The 24979-nt window shown below is 46.9% G+C and overlaps 1 protein-coding gene and 1 non-coding gene across 3 annotated transcripts in view; one reads left to right on the top strand and one right to left on the bottom strand.

Moving 5' to 3' along the window:
* sema3d (sema domain, immunoglobulin domain (Ig), short basic domain, secreted, (semaphorin) 3D) overlaps positions 1-24979 on the top strand; it is a 337849-nt gene that overhangs the window by 65456 nt on the left and 247414 nt on the right. The window lies entirely within an intron of this gene.
* On the bottom strand, positions 18271-18469 carry LOC139279172 (U2 spliceosomal RNA). The gene has a single exon (XR_011596413.1). It is a non-coding gene; the product is annotated as a U2 spliceosomal RNA (small nuclear RNA).

Here is a 24979-nt window from a genome sequence, read left to right as displayed (position 1 = left end):
CCCCCTGGACTCCAAAGAAACTCTGTGTAGCCCTGCCACGGGGAAAATAGTCAATTGCTATAATTGGCCGTGGTTCCCTAGGGATCAGGAGTGGGACAATCACCAGGTTGGGGCACTGCGAAGGGGCTGGTTCCAGTGTCCGTGGAACAATACCACGATGTGAGTCACCACTTTAAGGCGAAAGTAAAGAATGAAGAAAATTCGAAAGCACAAAGAAAATATGAGGTCTCATAAACTTCGAATTATTCCTTCCACATGTACATTTCAGGTTAATACTTATGGGTCAAGGCAGTTGCTGTGAGGTTTTACATTACAGTCATGAAGATAAACGCACACCTGACCAAGCACAGCATTCCAACAGGCCCAACCACTTCCCATATACTTCTCCTGAACAGGATTCCCCATCCAACCATAACACTTAAATCAAACGGAGTCAGAAAACTTTTCCTGATTATTTTGCTTTTAATGGCCAACGGTTAATCTCCGGCCAAATCTCATCGCCACACAGCACTACAGTTTCAAAATTTTTCCATTTGATGTCACATTTTTTTTGTGTTTCAGGGCTTTCTGCGTTTTATCTCCATGAGATTGTGAATATGCAAACAAGATGAGGTATAAAGCTTTGCATTTTATTTCTTCGTATCTGCAAGTTGTCCAAGTTCAGTGCTAATCTAGACCAGAACCTTGGCAATGTCGTCCTCTATTTACAGGAATTCAACTGAGTTTATGGTTTTTTTTAATGTGCATGTGGATATATTCCTGGTGAGATATATGAATATCTTGACTCAGTCAACAGGATGATGCAACTTTTGTGGTAGCTGTGAACTTTTTAAGCTAGTTTCAGCTTCGCATGACAGAAAACCATGATAAACTTGAGTGTAAAGTTGCTTGAACTAAATGTAGGCAAGTTGTGACCAAGTTGAGGTGATCATACCTGGAACTTCCAATCCACTGCAGTGCAATTTGGAAAGATGCTTTGACATGACCGTCTGGTTTCTGCCACCACATGACTGGTATGTAGCAGTCAGCTAGTGTGGAACGGGGACATTGAGCAAATGGAGGCTTTCAATGGGGACAGTTTGGATTATTGAAGAGATCGCAATCTGATGCATCAAGGGCCCAGTAAAAAGCAGATTAGACTTTTAAAAGTTTAGCTTCGAACTAATGGAGGTCTAGCTTCAAAACATGAAACGGTATTGAGCAAAATGCTAAGTACCGCAGATACTGGAAATCTGAAACAAAAACAGGAAACGATTGAACTACTCAGTCGGTTTCTGTGCTGAAAACAATCACATTAACATTTCAGGCTTGCACACTTCATCGGTACTGGGGCCCAGTGGGGTTCCGCAGGGCTCAGTACTGGGTCCCTCGCTTTTTGTAGTATACATCAATGATCTAGATTTGAATATAGGGGGTATGATTAAGAAGTTTGCAGACGACACTAAAATTGGCTGTGTGGTTGATAATGAAGAGAAAAGTCATGGGCTGCAGGAGGATATCAATCTACTGGTCAGGTGGGCAGAGCAGTGGCAAATGGAATTTAATTCGGAAAACTGGGGAGGGCTAATAAGGAAAGGAAATACACATTAAACAGTAGGCAACTTACAAGTGTAGATGAACAAAGGGACCTTGGAGTGCTTGTCCACAGATCCCTGAAAGTAGCAAGCCAGGTGAGTAAGGTGGTTAAGAAGCCATATGGAATGCTTGCCTTTATTGGCCGAGGCATAGAATACAAGAGCAGGGAGGTTATGCTTAAATTGTATACTACTCTGGTTAGGCCACAGCTGGAGTACTGCATGCAGTTCTGGTCGCCGTATTATAGGAAGAACGTAATTGCACTGGAGAGGGTGCAGAGGAGATTTATTAGAATGTTGCCTGGCATGGAGAATCTTAGCTATGAGGACAGATTGGATAGGCTGGGTTTGTTCTCATTGGAACAGAGAAGGCTGAGAGGAGACCTCATTGAGGTGTATAAAATTTTGAGCAGCCTGGATATAGTGGATAGCAAGGGCCTATTTTCCTTGGTGGAGGGGTCAATTACAACTTGGCATGGTTTTAAGGTGGTTGGTGGAAGGTTCAAAGGAGATTTGAGGGGAAGATTCTTCACGCAGAGGGTTGTGGGGGTCTGGAACTCACTGCCTGGAAAGGTGATAGAGGCAGAAACGCTCACCACATTTAAAAGGTTCTTGGATGGGCACTTAAAGTGCCGTAACCTGCAGGGTTACGGACCTAGAGCTGGTAAGTAAGATTACGACTGATTAAGTGAGAGCGATAGTGATAGGGGATTTAATTGTTAGGGGAATAGATAGGTGTTTCTGCAGCCGCAACCGAGACTCCAGGATGGTATGTTGCCTCCCTGGTGCAAGGGTTAAGGATGTCTCGGTGCGGGTGCAGGACATTCTGAAAAGGGAGGGTGAACAGCCAGTTGTCATGATGCACATTGGTACCAACGATATAGGTAAAAAAAGGGTTGAGGTCCTACGAGACGAATTTAAGGAGCTAAGAGCTAAATTAAAACGGACCTCAAAAGTAGTAATCTCAGGATTGCTACCAGTGCCACGTGCTAGTCAGAGTAGGAATCGCAGGATAGTGCAGATGAATACGTGGCTTGAGCAGTGGTGCAGCAGGGAGAGATTCAAATTCCTGGGGCATTGGAACCGGTTCTGGGGGAGGTGGGACCAGTACAAACCAGATGGTCTGCACCTAGGCAGGACCGGAACCAATGTCCTAGGGGGAATGTTTGCAAGTGCTGTTGGGGAGGAGTTAAACTAATATGGCAGGGGGATGGGAACCAATGCATGGAGACAAAGGGAAACAAAAAGGAGACAAAAGCAAAAGACAGAAAGGAGATGAGTAATAGTGGAGGGCAGAGAAACCCAAAGCAAAAAACAAAAAGGGCCACTGAATATAAAGGGGCTGCAGGAGGGGTCAAAACTAAAAATCATGGTTTAAAAACTAGTATTAAAACACTCGACCTAAATGCACGCAGCATTCAAAATAAAGTAAATGAGTTGACAGCACAAATCATTACAAATGGGTATGATTTGGTGGCCATTACAGAAACGTGGTTGCAGGGTGGCCAAGACTGGGAATTAAACATACATGATTCAGAAAGATAGACAAGAAGGGAAAGGAGGTGGGGTAGCTCTGTTAATAAAGGATGATATCAGGGCAGTTGTGAGAGACGATATTGGCTCTAATGAACAAAATGTTGAATCATTGTGGGTGGAGATTAGAGATAGTAAGGGGAAAAAGTCACTGGTGGGTGTAGTTTATAGGCCCCCAAATAATAACTTCACGGTGGGGCGGGCAATAATCAAGGGAATAATAGAGGCATGTGAAAAAGGAATGGCAGTAATCATGGGGGATTTTAACCTACATATCGATTGGTCAAATCAAATCGCACGGGGTAGCCTGGAGGAGGAATTCATCGAATGCATACGGGATTGTTTCTTAGAACAGTATGTTACAGAATCTACAAGGGAGCAAGCTATCTTAGATCTGATCCTGTGTAATGAGACAGGAATAATAAACGATCACCTCGTAAAAGATCCTCTCGGAATGAGTGATCACAGTATGGTTGAATTTGTAATACAGATTGAGGGTGAGGAAGTAGTGTCTCAAACGAGTGTACTATGCTTAAACAAAGGGGACTACAGTGGGATGAGGGCAGAGTTGGCTAAAGTAGACTGGAAACACAGACTAAATGGTGGCACAATTGAGGAACAGTGGAGGACTTTTAAGGAGCTCTTTCATAGTGACCCTGGGTGCCTGAAGCAGGAAAGGTTCCATTCCATCATCTTTTGCGATGAGCGTAATGGTAAACTGACAGCGCTGCGACAATTGTTCCCTTTCATTTCAATCTTTGTTCTTCTGATGGTTTGGGGGGTCACTGGATATTCTGTTGAACCTTTGAATGGCCACCACAACTTGTACCACATTGACACTGGAAACAAATATTTTAACTTAACCAATATTCATGTTCGAAAGTGATGACTTTTAGTGAAGATTATACATTTTTTTTTAAGTTTACATGGTCTTATCTTTTTACCATCTAAAGTGTAGCAAATCATCTCTTCAGCCCTTTCTCTAACAGGATTGTTCGGACAGGTAAAACCATCTGATAGTAAAAGACAAAGCTTGCTTTCTTGCTCAGTACAGATACCTGGAGCAATGAGTGGTATATCAGGGAAAGTGATAACTTCGAATTAACAGATAATCCTGATTAAATACTGATACAACATTTGAATTAGAAGGGGAAACATTCATATAATGCTCACTCACTCACTCACTCACTCACCTCACTCACTCACTCACTCACTCACTCACTCTCTCTCTCTCTCTCTCTCTCTCTCTCTCTCTCTCTCTCTCTCTCTCTCTCTCTCTCTCTCTTCCACTCTCCCACTCTCCCACTCTCCCTCTCTCCCACTCTCCCTCTCTCCCTCTCTCCCTCTCTCTCCCTCCCACACACTCTCTTGTTCTCTCTCTCTGTCTCTCTCTCTCTCTCTCTCTCCCTCCCTCCCTCCCTCCCCTCTCTCACACTGTCTCTCATTTCTCTCTCCCCCTTGCGCTCTCTTTCTTTTCTTTCTGTCTCTCTCTCTCTCTCTCCTTTCTCTGCCCCCACCCCCCCGGTTGCTTGCTTGCGCTCTCTCTCTTTCTCACCTCTCTCTCTCTTTCTCACCTCTCTCTCTCTTTCTCACCTCTCTCTCTCTCTCTTTCTCACCCCTCTCTCTCTCTCTTTCTCACCTCTCTCTCTCTCTCTTTCTCACCTCTCTCTCTCTCTCTTTCTCACCTCTCTCTCTCTCTCTTTCTCACCTCTCTCTCTCTCTCTTTCTCACCTCTCTCTCTTTCTCACCTCTCTCTCTCTCTTTCTCACCTCTCTCTCTCTCTTTCTCACTCTCTCTCTCTTTCTCACCTCTCTCTCTCTCTCTCTTTCTCACCTCTCTCTCTCTCTCTCTCTCACCTCTCTCTCTCTCTCTCTCTTTCTCACCTCTCTCTCTCTCTCTCTCTCTTTCTCACCTCTCTCTCTCTCTCTCTCTCTCTCTCTCTCTCTCTCTCTTTCTCATCTCTCTCTCTCTTTCTCACCTCTCTCTCTCTCTCTTTCTCACCTCTCTCTCTCTTTCTCCTTTCTCCGCCACCCCCCCCGCGCGCCCTCCCCCTCTCTCTGCTCTTGAGGTGAGTGAACATTGCACTCCATACTTCCTAGTTGCTGCACAGGTAGGGTGTGTCAACCCATGACCATTCAGCCATGTTCTTGCCTTTCTCCAGATCTATTACCATCAATATATCTCGATAGTAACAAATCAAAAGTCTTCGTTATCACCCCCAGGGTGTGTGCCCACAGCATGGCATTTTACATCTGACCACTTCGCCCTCATGCTGGTTCAAGATCTTCCCAACAAAGTTTCAGCATACGTCTGTATAACTTCAATCCTTCGGGCTAGGAATTCGCTTCTCAGTGAAAATGGTATTTTTTCGCCAAAATTACCGTTTTCACTATCGCTGTCAGGCCAGAAATTCAACCTTTAATTTGCGCAGCGGTAAAAATCGGCATTGCATGAGGATTCACGGCACAAACCGCGATCCTTGCCATCCAACCGCAAGGCTGATGCTGCTAAATTGGGAAAAAAAATTCACAAAACATTGACAAGATATTTATCTATCAAATCGCCGAAAAAGAATGAAAAAATACAAACTTTAACTTACCTTTTTGCTGGTCTTCACACATCCCGCTGCTGGCAGTGCTGCACGACAGGTGTTTCCCTGTCGGTATTCTGGGCGCAGAATACGGGTGCGGAGAGAGCCACATTTTTGGCAGAAACGCTATTTCGGGTCTTGCACGGCGACGCTCCTCTCCTGGCGCTACATGGAAAGTGCCATCGCAAAAAGTCACCGAATTTCCCGCCAAAAAGGGTGAAATATCGCCCAAAAAATCCAGTCGCAAAATCGGCGAATTTCTAATCATTTTCTTACTTCAGCCGTGAGGGTGCGGTTTTCTCAGCTGTATGATGATGCTGAGCACACACAGCACTTTACTTATTACAGTCGTATTGGATGGTGGCCTGCACCGGCAACCCCCATGTCAAAGTTCAAATCCCACCATGGCAAATTGGTGAATTGAATTCAACAGGCCCAACCACTTCCCATATACTTCTGCACAGGGTTCCCCATCCAACCATAACACTTAAATCAAACGGAGCCTGGGCCCAGAATAAATGACTACGATGTTGCTACCAAACTGGTTGACTAATGTCCATTGGGGAAGGGAGGGACCTGGCCCCACACACCCCCCCCCCACCCACCCAGCCTGGCCCACAGGTGACATCAATCCCATCCTGTGGGGATTGTTTCTTAGAACAGTATGTTACAGAACCTACAAGGGAGCAAGCTATCTTAGAGCAGTTCCTGTGTAATGAGACAGGAATAATAAACGATCCCCTAGTAAAAGATCCTCTCGGAATGAGTGATCACAGTATGGTTGAATTTGTAATACAGATTGAGGGTGAGGAAGTAGTGTCTCAAACGAGTGTACTATGCTTAAACAAAGGGGACTACAGTGGGATGAGGGCAGAGTTGGCTAAAGTAGACTGGAAACACAGACTAAATGGTGGCACAATTGGGGAACAGTGGAGGACTTTTAAGGAGCTCTTTCATAGTGCTCAACAAAAATATATTCCAGTGAAAAAGAAGGGCGGTAAGAGAAGGGATAACCAGCCGTGGATAACCAAGGAAATAAAGGAGAGTGTCAAATTAAAAACCAATGCGTATAAGGTGGCCAAGGTTAGTGGGAAACTAGAAGATTGGGAAAATTTTAAATGACAGCAAAGAATGACTAAGAAAGCAATAAAGAAAGGAAAGATAGATTACGAAAGTAAACTTGCGCAAAACATAAAAACAGATAGTAAAAGCTTTTACCGATATATAAAACGGAAAAGAGTGACTAAAGTAAATGTTGGTCCCTTAGAAGATGAGAAGGGGGATTTAATAATGAGAAATGTGGAAATGGCTGAGACCTTAAACAATTATTTTGCTTCGGTCTTCACAGTGGAAGACACAAAAACCATGCCAAAAATTGCTGGTCACGGGAATGTAGGAAGGGAGGACCTTGAGACTATCATTAGGGAGGTAGTGCTGGACAGGCTAATGGGACTCAAGGTAGACAAGTCCCCTGCTCCTGATGAAATGCATCCCAGGGTATTAAAAGAGATGGCGGAAGTTATAGCAGATACATTCGTTATAATCTACCAAAATTCTCTGGACTCTGGGGAGGTACCAGCGGATTGGAAAGCAGCTAATGTAATGCCTCTGTTTAAAAAGGGGGCCAGACAAAAGACAGGTAACTATAGGCCGGTTATTTTAACATCCGTTGTGGGGAAAATGCTTGAAGTTATCATTAAGGAAGAAATAGCGGGACATCTAGATAGTGCAATCAAGCAGACAGAACATGGATTCATGAAGGGGAAATCATGTTTAACTAATTTACTGGAATTCTTTGAGGATATAACGAGCATGGTGGATGGAGGTGTACCAATGGATGTGGTGTATTTAGATTTCCAAAAGGCATTCGATAAGGTGCCACACAAAAGGTTACTGCAGAAGATAAAGGTACGCGGAGTCAGAGGAAATGTATTAGCATGGATAGAGAATTGGCTGGCTAACAGAAAGCAGAGAGTCGGGATAAATGGATCCTTTTCAGGTTGGAAATCGGTGGTTAGTGGTGTGCCACAGGGATCGGTGCTGGAACCACAATGGTTTACAATATACATAGATGACCTGGAAGAGGGGACAGAGTGTAGTGTAACAAAATTTGCAGATGAGACAAAGATTAGTGGGAAAGCGGGTTGTGTAGAGGACACAGAGAGGCTGCAAAGAGATTTAGATAGGTTAAGCGAATGGGCTAAGGTTTGGCAGATGGAATACAATATCGGAAAAATGTGAGGTCATCCACCTTGGGAAAAAATAAAACAATAAAAGGGAATATTATTTGAATGGGGAGAAATTACAACATGCTGTGGTGCAGAGGGACCTGGGGGTCCTTGTGCATGAATCCCAAAAAGTTAGTTTGCAGGTGCAGCAGGTAATCAGGAAGGCGAATGGAATGTTGGCCTTCATTGCGAGAGGGATGGAGTACAAAAGCAGAGAGGTCCTGCTGCAACTGTACAGGGTATTGGTGAGGCCGCACCTGGAGTACTGCGTGCAGTTTTGGTCACCTTACTTAAGGAAGGATATACTAGCCTTGGAGGGGGTACAGAGACGATTCACTAGGCTGATTCCGGAGATGAGGGGGTTACCTTATGATGATAGATTGAGTAGACTGGGTCTTTACTCGTTGGAGTTCAGAAGGATGAGTGGTGATCTTATAGAAACATTTAAAATAATGAAAGGGATAGACAAGATAGAGGCAGAGAGGTTGTTTCCACTGGTCGGGGAGACTAGAACTAGGGGAACACAGCCTCAAAATACGGGGAAGTCAATTTAAAACCGAGTTGAGAAGGAATTTCTTCTCCCAGAGGGTTGTGAATCTGTGGAATTCTCTGCCCTAGGAAGCAGTTGAGGCTAGCTCATTGAATATATTCAAGTCACAGATGGATAGATTTTTAACCAATAAGGGAATTAAGGGTTACGGGGAGCGGGTGGGTAAGGGGAGCTGAGTCCACGGCCAGATCAGCCATGATCTTGTTGAATGGTGGAGCAGGCTCGAGGGGCTAGATGGCCTACTCCTGTTCCTAATTCTTATGTTCTTATGTTGATGACTAACACCCTCTGAAATGGCCTTGCAAGCAACTCCGTTGTACAAAGAGCGAAACAAAAGAAGGTCCTCCTTCTCAGGGCCTCGTCAGCCACATCCTTGGAACAAATAAAGCACGGTTTAATTTCCTGCTGTATCATAGTTTCCTCTCTGAAGGAAGGTTTCCTTTGGGTGTGATGTGATGACGAGATTGTTAACACACACACAGAGGGATTTACTCTGGTCAGTAATTCCGGTGAAACATTTTCATTATTTTTTCTGGATATAGAAAATATTGGAAATATTCTTGCAACATTTACAATCCTTAATCTCCATTAATACTTCCTTTGCTCTCTGTTTATGCTTTTTTCAAAGAGTCGCTCTTTATCATCATCATCATCACAGACAGTCCCTCGGAATTGAGGAAGACTTGCTTCCACTCCTAAAGTGAGTTCTCAGGTGGCTGCAGAATCCAATATGGGAACCACAGACCCTGTCACAGGTGGGACAGATATTCACTGAGGAAAGGGGTGGGTGGGACTGGTTTTCCGCACGCTCCTTCCGCTGCCTGCGCTTGACCTCTTCACGCCCTCAGCATTGAGCTTCGAAGAGCTCAACTCTATCTTGGGCAGTCTTCGGCCAGGGACTCCCAGGTGTCAGTGGTGGTGTCGCATTTTATGAGGGAGGCTTTGAGGGCGTCCTTGTAATGTTTCTACTGCCCACCTTTGGCTCATTTGCCGTGAAGGAGCTCCACATCGAGCATTTGCTTAGGGAATCTCATGTCTGGCATGCGAACTATGTGGCCTGCCCAGCGAAGCTGATCGAGTGTGATCAGTGCTTCAATGCTGGGGATGTTGGCCTGGATGAGGACACTGATGTTAGTGCGTCTGTCCTCCCAGGGGATTTGCAGGATCTTGCGGAGACATCGTTGGTGATATATCTCCAGTGACTTCAGGTGTCTTCTGTACATTGTCCATGCCTCTGATCCATACAGGAGGGTGGGTATTACTACAGCCCTGTAGACCATGAGCTTGGTGGTAGATTTGAGGGCCTGGTCTTCGAACACTCTTTTCCTCAGGCAGCTGAAGGCTGCACTAGCACACTGGAGGCAGTGTTGAATCTCCGCATCAATGTCTGCTCTTAAGAGGCTCCCAAGGTATGGGAAATGGTCCACGTTGTCGAGGGCCGCGTGTGAATCTTGATGATTGGGGGGACAGTGCTGTGCGGCGAGGACCGGCTGGTGGAGGACCTTTTTCTTACAGATGTTAAGCGTAAGGCCCATGCTTTTATATGCCTCAGTGAATACATTGACTATATCCGGGAGTTCAGCCTCAAAATGTGCGCAGACACAAGCATCGTCCACGTACTGTAACTCAACGACAGAGGTTGGAGTGATCTTGGACCTGGCCTGGAAGTGGTGTAGGTTAAACAGCTTCCCACTGGTTCTGTAGTTTAGTTCCACTCCAGCGGGGAGTTTGTTGATTTTGAGGTGGAGCATGGCAGCGAGGAAGATTGAGAAGAGGGTTGGAGCGATGACACAGCCCTGTTTGACCCCGGTCCGGATGTGGATTGGGTCTGTAATGGATCCGTTGGTAAGGATCACGGCCTGCATGTCGTCGTGGAGCAGGCAAAGGATGTTGACAAACTTTTGGGGCCATCTGAAACGGAGGTGGACGCTCCATAGACCCTCGCGGTTGACAGTGTCAAAGGCCTTTGTAAGGTCGAAAAAGACCATGTATAAGGGCTGGCGCTGCTCCCTGCATTTTTCCTGCAGCTGTCGTGCTGCAAAGATCATGTCCATTGTGCCCCGTAGGGGACGAAATCCGCACTGTGATTCTGGGAGGAGCTCCTCGGCCACAGGGAGAAGACGGTTGAGGAGAACTCTAGCGACAACTTTCCCAGTGGCTGATAGCAGGGAGATTCCCCTGTAGTTAACGCAGTCGGACTTGTCCCCTTTTTTAAAGATGGTCACTGATACACTTATAATAAAGGGAGAAACTGAGTACTGTGTGTAATGAGTAAATGTGACCTTAGCTTCTTTAATAAGATTCCAGAGTGCAGGTACCTTGTGGGTGGCCTGCTTGTATACTGTGCTCCCAAGGGATGCTGGGACCCCTTGGGACTCCAACAGGTGGGCCCTCTGGTGTCAGGCATCATGCAGATTACACAAGGTTAAATACATAACAGTCACGATCACTGCATCTCTGAGGACTGTCGGCATGCTCTCCTCCCTCCAAATGAGAGAGATGAGGTCACGTATCCGCACCAACAGCGCCTCTCCGCCATACTTCAATGTCTCAGCAAGGATTCCATCCACACCCGTAGCCTTGTTGTTTTTTAGCTGTTTTATGGCTTTACCTACCTCGTACAACGTTGGGGTTTCACTGAGGTGGTGGCGGGTCGCATGCTGCGGGATGGAGTTGAGAACACTCGAGTCAAAGGCAGAGTCTCGATTGAGGAGATCTTCAAAGTGCTCCTTCCAGCGGGCCCTGACAGCCTCGGTGTCCTTGATGAGTATTTCCCCGTTCTTGGCTAGCAGTGGGGTGGGGCCTTGGAAGTTTGGACTGTAGGTGGCCTTGACTGCAATGAGGAATCCTCGTATATCGTGGCTGTCGGCCAGTTGTTGTATCCCCTGTGCTTTCTCCACCCACCACCTGTCATGTACGTATGCTTGGGGTTATTAGCCACTAGGTGGGCCACTGTCGGAGGTCATTGGACTGTACGCACGTGTGTGCGGCCCGGGTATAAAAGGCAAGCCATCATGTAATGTAAATACATTGAGCCCTAATAAAGCAGAGCCAGGTTTGTACCGGTGTTAGTTTACAGTATTCAGTCTATCGAGTTATTACATACATAACATTTGGTGACGAGGTAACTTAAAAACCTTTGCATGCAAAAATTAGCACAATTGGAATTTTGGAGAGATTCGTGGAGGGAGAGGACTGGGCAGATTATGTAGCTCACCTGGACCAGTACTTCGTGGCCAACAAAATGGAGGAACCCACTGACGCAGTTAGGTGCAGGACGGTCTTACTCACAGTTTGCGGTCCAAAAATCTATGGACTCAAAGTATCATCTTTCGCCTGCCAGTCCAACGGACAAGGACTATGAGAAATTGTGTGCTCTGGTACATGGCCATCTCAAGCCAGAAGAAGGCATCTCACGAAATCGATTCTACACACACGTTTGTTCTGAGGGCCAGGATGTGTCGGAATTCGTTGGCGACCTAAGCTATCGAGCTGGACCATGTAAGTTTGAAAATGCATTGGGAGACATGCTGCGGGACTTCTTTGTAATCGGCATCAACCACGAGGTTATCTTGTGTAAGCTACTGGCGGCAGCGACGCTGGATTTGAGCAAGGCCATCACGATTGCCCAGGCATGCATGACGACAGACAAAATCTTAATGCAGATATCATCGAAAAATCGGAACTCGGCAAGTACTGTAAACAAGATTGTATCATCGTTTGACAGAACTGCAAATGGCAGGACCTACTCGACTGCGTATGCGAAACCTGTGGCTGCCCAAAGTCCGCCAACGGTAATGAATCTGATTTCACCGTGTTGGTGTTGTGGGGGCAATCATCGGCCTCATCAGTGTTGGTTTAAACAGTATATTTGTAAAGGCTGTTTGAGACTGGGGCATCGCCAGCGCATGTGTCCACAACTGAGCAAGCGTGCTGCAACACAACACGTGGAGGATGATGACCAGAATAGCGCGGATCCGGATATGCAATCCGAGATACCAGAGGACGAAGTGTATGGACTGTATTCATTCCCTACAAAGAGCCAACCGATAATGATTAATGTGAAACTTAACCGTGTGCCGGTACCGATGGAATTTGACTCGCACCCGTGTCCATCAATAATGAGCCAGAGGACATTCGACAAGCTGTGGGATACTAAGGCTGTGAGGCCTAAGCTGAGTCCAGTCAATGCCAAGTTGCGTACATACACTAAAGAACTTAAAGGTGATTGGCAGTGCAGTAGTCAAGGTGTCGTATGATGGTGCGGTTCATGATTTACTTTTATGGATTGTTCCAGACAATAGTCCAACGATGTTCGGCAGGAATTGGCTAGAAAAAATCAAATGGAATTGGAACACTATCAAAGCATTGTCGTCGGAGGAAGAAACTCCGTGTGCTCAAGTGCTGAGCAAGTTCCCCTCATTGTTTGAACCAGGCATCGGCAATTTCACAGGAGCCAAGGTGCAGATCCGCGTGGACTCGGGTGCAAGACCCATCCATCATAAAGCTCGGGTGGTTCCGTACATGATGAGGGAGGAGGGAGAAGGTCGAAATCGAACTGGTCAGACTTCAGCGTGAAGGGGTCATATCACCGGTCGAATTTAATGAATGGGCCAGGCCCATTGTTCCTCTGCTGAAGAGTGATGGCACTGTCAGGATTTCTGGAGACTACAAGGTTACGAGCAACCGAGTTTTGAAACAAGATCAATACCCGTTACCGAAGGCTGATAACCTGTTTGCAGCGCGAGCCAGGAGGAAGTCACTCACTAAATTGGATCTGACGTCGGCCTACATGACACAGGAGCTGGTCGAGACGTCGAAGAAACTTTCGAGCAGCAACGCTCTTAAAGGACTGTTTATCTCCAACAGGTGTCCTTTTGGAATTTGCTCGGCTGCAGACATATTTCAGAGGAACATGGCGAGTCTACTGAAGTCCGTCCCTAAAACCTTCGTATTCCAAGATGACATTCTGGTCACAGATCGTGACACCGCCGAACATTTGAGCAACCTGGAAGAGGTTCTACATCGTCTGGACAAGGTGGGACTCAGACTGAAACGTTCAAAGTGCGTCTTCATGCCACCGGAAGTCGAATTCCTGGGGAGGAAAGTTGCTGCTGACGGCATCAGGCCTACGGACTCGAAAACCAAGGTCATCAAAAATGCACCCAAGCCTCAGAATGTGGCGGAGCTGCGTTCATTCCTTGGTCTACTCAACCACTTCGGTAATTTCCTACCCAGATTGAGCACTTCATTAGAGCCACTGCACATGCTGCTAAGAAAAGGAGACAACTGAGTCTCAAGAAAGATAGAGCTTTTGAGAAAGCTACTAATCTGCTTTGCTCCAACAAGCTGCTGGTACATTATGATCTGTGTAAGCGACTAGTATTGGCCTGTGATGCTTTGTCATATGGAGTTTGTTGCATGCTCCAACAAGCTAATGAGTCGGGCAAACTACAACCTGTTGCGTATGCTTCTAAAAGTTTGTCAAAGGCGTAAAGAGCCTACAGCATGGTAGAAAAAGAAGCATTAGCCTGTGTGTATGGGGTTAAAAAGATGCAACAGTACCTGTTTTGTCTTCGGTTTGAACTGGAAACAGATCACAAGCCACTCATTTCATTGTTTTCGGAAAACAAAGAAATCAACATCAATGCATCGTCCCGCATCCAGAGGTGGGCGCAGACGTTATCTGCCTATGATTATGTCATTCGCCATAGACCTGGCACCGAGAATTGTGCCGATGCACTGAGCCGTCTGCCGTTGCCACACCGGAGGTGGAGACGCCACAATCTGCAGACCTACTGTTAGTTATGGATGCTTTTGAAAGTGAAGGAACCCCTGTCACGGTTCAGCAAGTTAAGACCTGGACCAGCCAGGACCTGATGTTATCAGTTGTGAAACGTTGTGTCCTTAGTGGTGATTGGTCTGCCATACCCAAGCAAATGGGTGATGAGACCAAACCTTACAACTGTCGCAAAGACGAACTATCCATTCAGTCAGATTGTTTACTGTGGGGTAGTGTGTTGTAATGCCCAAAGAAAGGCAGAGAAATTTGTACCTAATCTACATAGCACTCATCCTGGTATTGTCATGATGATAGCCATTGCCAGGTCTCATGTATGGTGGCCTGGAATTGACTCTGATATGGAATCATGTGTGCATCAGTGCAAGACTTGCATGCAGCTAAGTAAAGCATCAGCGGAATCGCCGCTGAGTCTGTGGTCGTGGCCGTCTAAACCATGGTCCAGGGTCCACATCGACTTTGCAGGTCCCTTCCTGGGAAAGATGTTTTTAGTTGTGGTGGATACATATTCCAAGCAGAAAGAGTGTATAATCACGTCATCCAGCACATCCACAGCTACCATTGAGAGCCTTCGTGTCATGTTTGCCACTCATGGTCTGCCCGACATCGTTGTAAGCAACAATGGATCTTGCTTCACTAGTCTGGAGTTTCAAGAGTTCATGAAGCTCAATGGTATCAAACATGTGAGGTCAGCCCCATTCAAACCCACATCTAATGGTCAAGCAGTGCGTGCTGTCCAAACCATCAAACATAGTATGAAACGTGTAACTCAAGGTTCACTGCAGACTCGCTTGTCATGCATATTGCTTAGTTACAGGACAAGACCCCACACGCTTACCGGGGTCTCCCTGCTGAACTATTGATGCAGAGAGGCCTCAAGACTAAGCTCTCTCTCTCTCTCCCACCCTGACTTGAACGATCATGTTGAATACAGACGTCAAAGTCAGCAATGGTATCATGATTGCGCTGCTGTGTCACGCGACATTTCTTCTATGATCCTGTGTATGTGCTAAATTATGGTCAAGTTCCCAAGTGGATTGCTGGTACTGTTGTGGCCAAGGAGGGTAACAGAGTATTTATCGTCAAGTTCAAGAATGGGCAAACATGCAGGAAACATATTGATCAGATAAAGCTGTGGCACACGGATGAACCGGAACAGTCTGAGGAAGACACAATCAGTGGCCAACCAACCTACCCTCAGTCATCAGAGGACTCTGCTGTCATCAATGAATCTGGACTTTCAATCCCTAACGTGGTCATTGCCACTCCCATCAGATCGGTTACCCAGCCTCCAGTCATAACAGACTCAGAACACTCGCCCAAGGCTGGAGTTGAACTGAAACGATCAACTCGGGAGCAGAAAGCCCCGGACCGTCTCAATTTGTAAAAAGACTGTTACTAATATCTTCAAAGGGGATATTATCATGTATGTATGCTTGGGGTTACTAGCCACCAGGCGGTGCCACTGTCGGAGGTCATTGGGCTGTACGCACGTGTGTGTGGCCCTCGTATAAAAGGTGAGCCATCATGTAATGTGATCACTTTGGGCCCTAATAAAGCAGAGCCAGGTTTGTATCTGTGTTAGTTTACAGTATTCAGTCGATCGAGTTATTACATACATAACGCCACCTGTTCTTTAGGACCCGTGTTTTTTGTTGGACCTCAGCCTTGAGCCGGCTGTAATATTGCTTTGCTGCTCCCAAGTTGGGTTGTTGCTTGAGGCTCAGAAATGCGCTGCGCTTGCGATCTGTTAGTTCTTGGATCTCCTGATCAGTTTCATCCAACCAATCTTGGTGTTTTCTGGTTGGGTGACCAAGTGTCTCTTTTCAGGCAGTGGTTATAGAGGCCTGGAGGGCAGACCAAGCACTGTGGGCATTGAGCATCTCAGGGTCATCAAGACATGCCAGGTTAGCTGTGAGGCGCTGACTGTATAGGGCTCTCTTAGCTGGGTCTTTAAGTGCCCCGGCATTAACTTTTTTGTGGCACTGCTTCTGCCGTCCCCTCTGCTTTGGGGCAATGTTAATGTTGATGATGGATCGGATTAGGTGGTGGTCCATCCAGCAGTCGTCAGCTCCTGTCATGGCACAGGTGATGCGCACATCCTTGCGATCCCTGGCTCGGACGACGACATGGTCAAGTAGGTGCTAGTGTTTGGAGCGAGGGTATTGCCACAATGCCTTATATTTGTCCCTCTGGCGGAACAGGGTGTTGGTGATGAGGCGTTCATGTTCTAGACATTTTGTCAGGAGTAGGGTACCGCTGGAGTTGGCTTTCCCTACCCCCTCTCTGCCAATCACACCTCCCCAGAGGGCTGTTTCTTTGCTGACCCTGGCGTTGAAGTCACCTAGGAGGATCAGTTTGTCGCCCATGGGGATGCGGGATAGGGATGTCTCGAGGTTGGAATAAAAACCCTCTTTAGCCTCATCCATTGCATCGAGTGTAGGGGTGTACGCACTGATGACTGTGGCGCATTGATTCCGCGATAGGGTAATACGAAGAGTCATGACGCATTCATTAATCCTGCAGGGGGAGTCTATGAGGCGGTCGACCAGCCCATTTTTGACGGCGAAGCTGACTTCATGGAGGCGCCGTTCTTCCTCTGGTTTCCCTTTCCAGAAGAAGGTGTAACCTCCACCTTGTTCCTTGAGCTGGCCTTCCCCTGCCTGCTGGGTCTTGCTTAGGGCGGCGATGTAGACATCAAAACGTCTGAGTTCCCGGGAAACTATGGCGGTGCGGCGTTCCGGCCTGTTGCTGTTGGGATTGTCCATGAGGGTTCTGACGTTCCAGGTCCCGAACTTCACGTTAACGAAGTGGAAGATGCCTGTGCGCGAGTTCTTTTAACGTGGGGTGGTCGCTGCACACCGGCAACCACACGGGCTTAGCTGAACAAGGTCTTGGTCCAGTGGCAAGGGGGTCCAAGACAACTGGAGACCAGGCACTGCTGTATGGGCCTAGTTGCCTACGACGAGATGTTGGCCGCAAGCTTGCTGCCGAATAGCGCCATTGATGGTAGGTGGCCCAAGGCTTAGTTGGGTGACAGGCATTAGGAAGGTCAGCTGCCCGCTGGGGTTCTGAGGGATGTTTTAAGAAGTTTCTTCCAGAGTTTTCAAGGTTATTTAAAAGTTTCTTAAAAGTTTAAGTGTTTAAAAGTATTTCCAAATTGTTTAAAAAGTTACTGACGTTTAAAAGTTTAAAAGTATTTCTGATTGTTTACAAAAGTTGCTCAGGTTGATTAAAAGTTTTTTTGTTAAACTTTTAATCAACCTTTATTTATAACACTTTACAGCTCACGTATTTTGATGCAGCAGCATTTGTCCCGTACAGGTGTCTGTGTGGGTCAGTATTGTTATTGAGGAAGTACTTGCTCGAAGAGTACCTGACCAGTCTTTGAGTTGTGTTCAGTGTGTCGGTTTACAGGATTGTTTTACTGTGGTATTAAGTGCAGCAAGTGTTCTGAAGTGAGGGAGAGTGACACCATCTCCTTCAGTGCTTTCCTCAGAGACCGACCATGAATAGGATTTGTCTCTTTTAATCGGTTTGACTGTTCACTAGGGGAGGTCGAAACGAAACCAACAATGCCAATATATTTTTTAAAAAGGACAAAGATGTATAAAGTGAGATGATCGAGGTGATGGATGGGTAAGTTGTAAATGGTGATCACTGCCCCTTCAGTACAATGTTTACAGCAAAGGCACCTCAAGGAGGAATGCTTTCGAGAATCCCACCATGGCGGTTTTAGAACTTGAATTCAGTTTTTTTTTAAAAAACAAATTAAAAAAAAAAAAGAAAGACTTGGATTTATATAGCACCTCTCACGACCACCAGACTCCCCTGTTCTTCTTTGAAATAGTGCCATGGGATCTTTTATTTAAAAAAATTTTTTTTTTTTATTCGTTGCCAATCTTTCCAATTCTTTGTCAATTCACAAACGCCAGAGGTCACCTTGCACACATCAAGGATCACTCTACGCCAATGCTCTTAGCCAAAAGGCCTAGAGCAACTGCACCGTTCCTGGAAGTACTGCAATACCAGGTTCGTGCCATGGAGGTAGATGGGTCAAGCCACCCCACCCACCTCCTATTTCCAAAAAGCATAGGAGAACCACCTTCCTGATCCAGGGAGAACCACGTTGGGGTCATGGTTACTCTCCTGTCAGGTCAGTTACGCATGATCTTAGCCAAAAGGCCATGGGATCTTTTATGTCCAACTGAGAGAGCAGACAGTTTAACGTCTCATCTGAAAGACAGCACCTCCAACAGTGCAGCACTCCCTCAGCACTGCACTGGAGTGTCAGCCTGGATTATGTGCTGAAGTTTCTGGAGTGGGACTTGACTCTGAGGTGACAGTGCTGCCCACTGAGCCATGACTGACACATGAAATCTGAAATAAAAGAAAGCTGGTAACAGTAAAAGTGAGCAGGAATCTGTTGGATTGTCATGAAATCCAAACCCAGCTACTTCACTCAGGCTCTTTAGGGAGAGCAGTCTGCCGTGCCATCCTTAGTCACTGCACAGGAGGGCACAAGCTGGGATGTGGTCAGGAGGACCAAGCTGCAGTGCAGTGGCACAAACCTTTCAATGATCTCAGTGGATCACGAAACGTTACTGCAAAGCCCCACTCAACCTTGTGTCTCATCGCATCCCCATCACTCTGCCATCCCTACCCTACTCCTACACATCCTTACTCACACCAACTTACCTTGCACCTCCACCCATTCCTCTCTATCTACATTATCACATCACCATCTCACTAGCCATCCCTCACACTCACCTTCATTCTCGTTCAATCATACCAGCTTATAACACACAAGGGTACACATTTAGGTGTTGTCGCCAATGTTCATGTAAACTTTCTGCTAATGTGGTGTCAAACATTGAAATCTTTATTTTCAAGACTTTGCATTCTTGGACAGATGTGTGTGCACTGTTGGAAGTGTCTTAATGAGTTGCAGTGAAAGGTGAGACATAACGTTACCCCCCCCCCCCCCCCCCAATAGTGATGAGTGTGAAAGAAATGGTTTGAGCATTGTTGGGATGCTTTATGAAGCTGGTGTGGGGTGGTGCCAACCTGGCCCAGGGTGTAAAGTGTCAAGTGAAGTAAATGTGGCCATGGTGGGCCATCCAGGGCAGCAATGTGGTCGGGTGCTGATGCCCTGTGCAGCATCAGGTGATTGTGGAGAAGGTTGGTGCTGTTGGTGGTGCTGCTGGTGTGCCTGGTGCTGCTGGTGTTGGGGCTGATCGTGGTGGGATCCTGGGGACCAAATTGAGATTTTTTTCAAGGGCACCAATGTTGATGGAATAGATGGCAGGTGAGGTTGAGATGACAGAAGCGATCTGTCAATGGTGAGAGAGGTTGCTCCAAGGAGGTGACAGTGAATAGAGAGTTCACTGCAAACACTTCCAACCTGCATAAAGCTCAAATGTGTCTTCCAAATCCTGAAGGCTTCAGCTTCTGAGATTGGAAAGTGAACAGCTGTGAAATGGTAGCTTTTATATCGCTTCTGTAGCTAACTATTGAGAAGAATGGAGAGTCATTGAAAACCCGACTGACTGACGTGATCCCCAGCACCATGAACTTTGTCAGAAAGCTGGAAAAATGGCAAGTACTGCACAAAATGGTATTTAATTGGCTTTTGACAAGCTAAATTGCCTCCCTCACCGCTTGTGTGTTGGGTTTGTTCAGCGCAAACAGACCGGCATGTGGGAGACTCGTGAAGGCGGGCTTACAGCAGGGTCCCGACCCATGACCCGCCTCCGATCCCGCCCTCTCAGCGCCTGTAATATTCCAGCCATTTATTTCTCTTTCTGTACCTGATTTGACATTGAATTCACAATCTCTCATTGGCTCTGCTTCTCAGTCCTTCCTCTATGTATTTCTCAGTCCTTTAATCTCATTGGTTAAGGAGATGCACTGTGGGTCCCATTGCTCTCACACTTAGAACAACTTGGGAGAGAATTTATTTTTAAAATCCTAACATGTGCAATTGTAAGTCTGACTAACCGGGTCACATCGCGAGGTGCCTCGCTCCAGGGAAATCTGGCCCGTATGCTTTACACTGTGCTTGAACTGAAAGTCACCCCATTGAGCTGATCCGCTCAACCCACACAATACTTTGTAACTCAGCTCAGCTTGACATACTTTCTTAATTATTGAATAAAACCACTTGTATGGTTAAGGAACATCTTGGAAATAATGTGATATTTTTCTCATGTTGTCTTGCCTTTGTCTGTTCCAAGATGTGACAGTTAAATAAAGGTACACCATAAATACTGTAGTGTGTAAAGCTATAAAGTGATCCTCTGTAGTTAGAATTCACAATTCTTCCATGTCTTGCTGCAGAAGGGCTTAAACCCCAACAAGTACTGACTGCCTTAGGGATGGCATTTTACTTTAAGAATTTTCCTCAATACTTACTACTTTATATTTTTGTTTTGTTGTTTGTTTCAAATAAAGTTTTTTAACAACAAAGATTCCTTTATGGAAGTCGCAAGTCTACTGAGTTCAAAAGGTGACCGGTCTTTCTCTGTTTGCCAATTTCCAGTTTGCCAAATAAAATACTACTGGGACTGGAAGGTAGCGTAGTACATTCCGAACTGATTTCCATCCTTGAGACCATTCCCAGTGAATTGTATGGGTTGAGTTAGGTTGCCTTTCTGCTGGTAATTTGTACAAGTGGAGCACGGCAAAGACCAGATTCTCCAAGGAGATTTTGATACGTTGTCAAATTGACTCGGGGCTGAGCGTGGTCCAGGCTGATGAGAAGCAGCACCGAAAGGAGCACTCAGTATCTGCCACACAACATCGCAGAGATGCTCGAAGCATGTGACACCAAATGTTCAGACTTGTGGGCAGGCACAGCGCCGCTCCCAGTGAGCTGAAGCTCTGGAGAGCAAAGATGTCTCTAATGTTTTTCTTTAGATACCTCATTTCAAAATACTCCTCCGATTAACTCAATCCTTTCTGCTTTAAAAAAAATGAAAGGGTAACACTTGTGAACAATTCTTTATCGAAAATCTGCTCATCTTAAACCTCTCTCCGGCTCAAACGTGTAATTGGATTGGAATAAAGTGCACCGCAATGGATCTAGCCTAACCCCTGAAATGCATTTCTGTTTACAGTGCTGGGATGAAATTCCTCTTTTAATGAAAAAAGGGAGATTGCCAGTGTTTCTTGGTAATGAACAATTCATGAACCAAGTCACATTCTCAGATATTACACATTTCTAACCTGCGCGCTCCCACGATTTTGCTAGCAGGTCATTCATTCTAGAAAACCAACGTTTTGCTGTCTTTCGGTAAAAGTTTAATTTTGGACTCAACATTTTATACAATAAATACTGATTCTAAAACCCTTTCTCTTAGTGAAATTGATACAATTTCAGCGAAAAATAACTCGAAACAGGGCAAACTAGATGTCCCTGAAACAAGAGGGACTTTGCACAATGTTGAGGTCTTGCCTTTGGTCACAGCTGGTTGGCGATCGGATTTGACAAATATCTCTTTTCATATTCCATTTCTACAGAGCACACATTAACATATTGACCCGGTGCAAAGGGCCAATAATGTTGGAACATTACACACTGACTTGTAACGAGGCTAGGTGGCAGAAATGTTAATGCTAAGTGACACACGGCAGGAAGATCAGCCCTAACACCCACTGACATGTCCCTAAATCTGAAAGACAAGTCGCCTTGTTCCTGTAAGTTATGTTCCTCTAATGTATTTAGTTCATTAAAACGTGCCATATTGTTACAGGTTATGGCCTCACGTTAAAGTGCTTCCTCATGGATTGTATGAATGCCTTCCACTGTGCAGGAATATTGTCAGGATAATTAGACGACCTGTCAGCTCGTTGACGATGAATGCACAATAAGACATTCATTATCCAAACATTTACTATCCAAGCTGTCTGATTATGTGGACAGCTGAATGTGCGCCTGTCTTTGTGCGCCTGGAAATGAACCCATTCCAAATGATTTGTATGTTTGGCACCTGGACATTTGTAAGACGGAATTCGACAGACTTTCGGGTTTCCAAGAGGAGGTTATGCTAGTGTCGACCTGGGGTTAAGTCTGCACTGACCTGGCCAGTGCCCAAGTGCTTTGATGATGCTCCATCCATATATAACAGTAATACCCGTCATCCTGCCCGGCAACAGACAAAAATGGGCATAAACTAGTTTGGGCTGGATTTTCGTCTTGGCTCATTTCGGGTGGTAATGGCGGCGGGGCGGTAAAGTTTGTGCCGGGAAATGGTTTGCGTCCTCAACCACAAAATTCACCCACTGGGCTCGGAGTGTGGGGCGGTGCGCAAAGGGAGGGGTTCCACACCCCTCTCAGGGCGCTAGGCCGGCTGAGCATGGGACAATCCCGAGCTAAATAGCCGGCCTGGGAGCGCCCGGAGAGAGGCCTGGGGGGGACAATAAACATTCCCAATACCTTGCCATCATTCACCAGCGCCGGGACAGCTCCGACCACTAGGGGCCGCTGGAGGCTCAGCATCGATTCAAAATCGAAGCGCAGGCGATACCGACGGCGTTCCACGCTCCCGGACGGTACTGCTCGGTGCCCCGGCAAAACCCACAACTAAATTCCCGGCAGGGCGCTGGGAGCTGGCTGCCCACCTGGAAACCATTCCCGCCGCCATTGCCGTCCCTCTGGGGCGCGAACAGGGGCGGCAGACGACCGAAGATCCAGCCCACACTCTGCTTTTCTCTCCATGTGGTAAATTTGAAAACCACCCCCTCCCCCCCCCCGCTGCCTCAACAGGCAGGAACCATGTGGGCCGGGGGAGGGGGGGGGTTCAGATGGTTGGGGAGGGGGACAGGGTCTTATAGCGTTCAGGACGTGTTCCCACCCTCCATCATCTTAACTGAGCGAAGAGCAGGCCTGGGAGGCAGGCGGGTGCCAGCTGCACGTTGCAGCGGCCAGGAGAGCCCAGGTTAAGTGTATAAATGTAACTGTGCCGTGGAATCACTGTGGGCCAGGAGCAGGCCTCTCTCCCCGAGCCCCAGGGAGGACCCTCCCTCCCAGGGCTGGCATCGGCTGCCAGCGCCCAGCCACAGCGTCAACACTCTGCCGGGACCCTTCCCTCGGGCACCCGCCATCATCGAGCTCCCGACCCGCAGTGCCTGCCTTGCCACCAATCCCACCGGGTCCGGGCCCCGACTCTCCGGCCCACGCCTGAAATATCCCGGGCCTCCCTCCCTCCCTCCCCCTATACTCCCCCGAGGAAGGGGCCTCCCCCTGCACTCCCCAGGGGGGAGAGTGCCTCCCCTGTATCCCGGGGGGGGACTCCCCTGCACTTCCCGGGCGGGTGCCTCTCCCTATACCCCCTGCGGGGCCTTCCCCGTACCTCCCTGGGGGGGGGGCGGGCGGGGGCTTCCCTTCTGCCCAGCACCCTCGGCCATCCTCGGCATGCCCCAGCTAAATCGGCCCCTGTGTCTCGGCTGTTCTTTGATCTTTTGTCTTCGATCTCACTCACTCATTGCGACTCCCTCATTCTGTGAATTAGCTCTCCATGTATGCTCTCCCCAGTATACCTCCTGTCCATTGGACCAAGACCTAGCTCTGTCAAGCCTGTGTGGGGGCTGATGTGCAACGGCCACCACACGTTAAAATAATTCACGCACAGGCATCTTCCACCCCCTCAACTGGAGTTCAGGACTGGAACACGGGTCCTTCATTAAAACATCTGTGAACTCGTGGAAGCAAGTCATCCTCGTTCGAGGGACCGCCAATGATGATGATCTCCTGTTTACGGTGAACCATGTGTCTATCTGGTTCCGTTCCTTTCACTTGCTATTTTACATACCCATCAAACACTTCTTTCACTCTTTCTTATTGTTTTACCTTTTGAATTTGCTTTCCTTGCTGTCGGAATGTATGTTTTCCTTTAACTCTCTGCAGTTGATTGCAAGTCCACCTGTAATTCGCTATTTAAATGTTTAATTTCCTGGCCTGGGTGGTTGGGGAGAAGGGATGTGGGACAGAGAAGGGCAGTGGGCTGAGAACGTGACATGCCTGTGCTGGAAGTGGATGGTGGGTTTGGGCTGGGACCCTCAGTGGGGCCATGCTTGGTGGGCACGGGAGATTGGGGTTGGGGAGAGGGAAGCAGCCTTGTGACTAGGGCCTTGCTCCATTGCCCTGCTTCAGGGGGGGATTCGGGTTAAGCAGAGACCCTGGCTGGATTGCAACTTTGCTGCAAGGGACGTACCAAAATAAAAAGCAAATATTGTTGTTAAATTATTTTTGAAAATAAAAGTGAAGTCAATTATTAAAAATGAGGGAATCTGGGTCAAATAATAGGAAGTATTAGTGGAGAGTAAACATCTTTTGGAAAAACTTGTGTGGAATTGATTTTTGGGTCATATTTCATCTACAGTAACTTATTATTTTGTGAGCATGGACCAATGAGCAATGCTGAAGGGACTTTGGCATCGATAGTATTATATTCTTACAGACACATGGATGTAAAATGTTTAATAATATAGTGCGCTGATTTTGGCAGAAACATGATTGAGAAGGATTTCAAATTGCCGTACCATGTAATTAAAAGCTATATATAAAGGCGTCCCTGACTACAGTCTGATTATAACCCAACACATTTATTATTTCAGTCTCCTCAGTTCCGTTGGACTGAAAACCAATGAATGAAGCTGAGCCCAGGGAACGTTTCAGGGTTTCTGTTCAGTTGAATTCTCTGT

The sequence above is a fragment of the Pristiophorus japonicus genome, chromosome 13 (genome assembly GCF_044704955.1).
Source record: "Pristiophorus japonicus isolate sPriJap1 chromosome 13, sPriJap1.hap1, whole genome shotgun sequence".
Lineage (NCBI taxonomy): Eukaryota > Metazoa > Chordata > Chondrichthyes > Pristiophoridae > Pristiophorus > Pristiophorus japonicus.
Note: the sequence above shows the minus strand (reverse complement) of the source record. Positions and strands in the feature narration are given on the sequence as shown.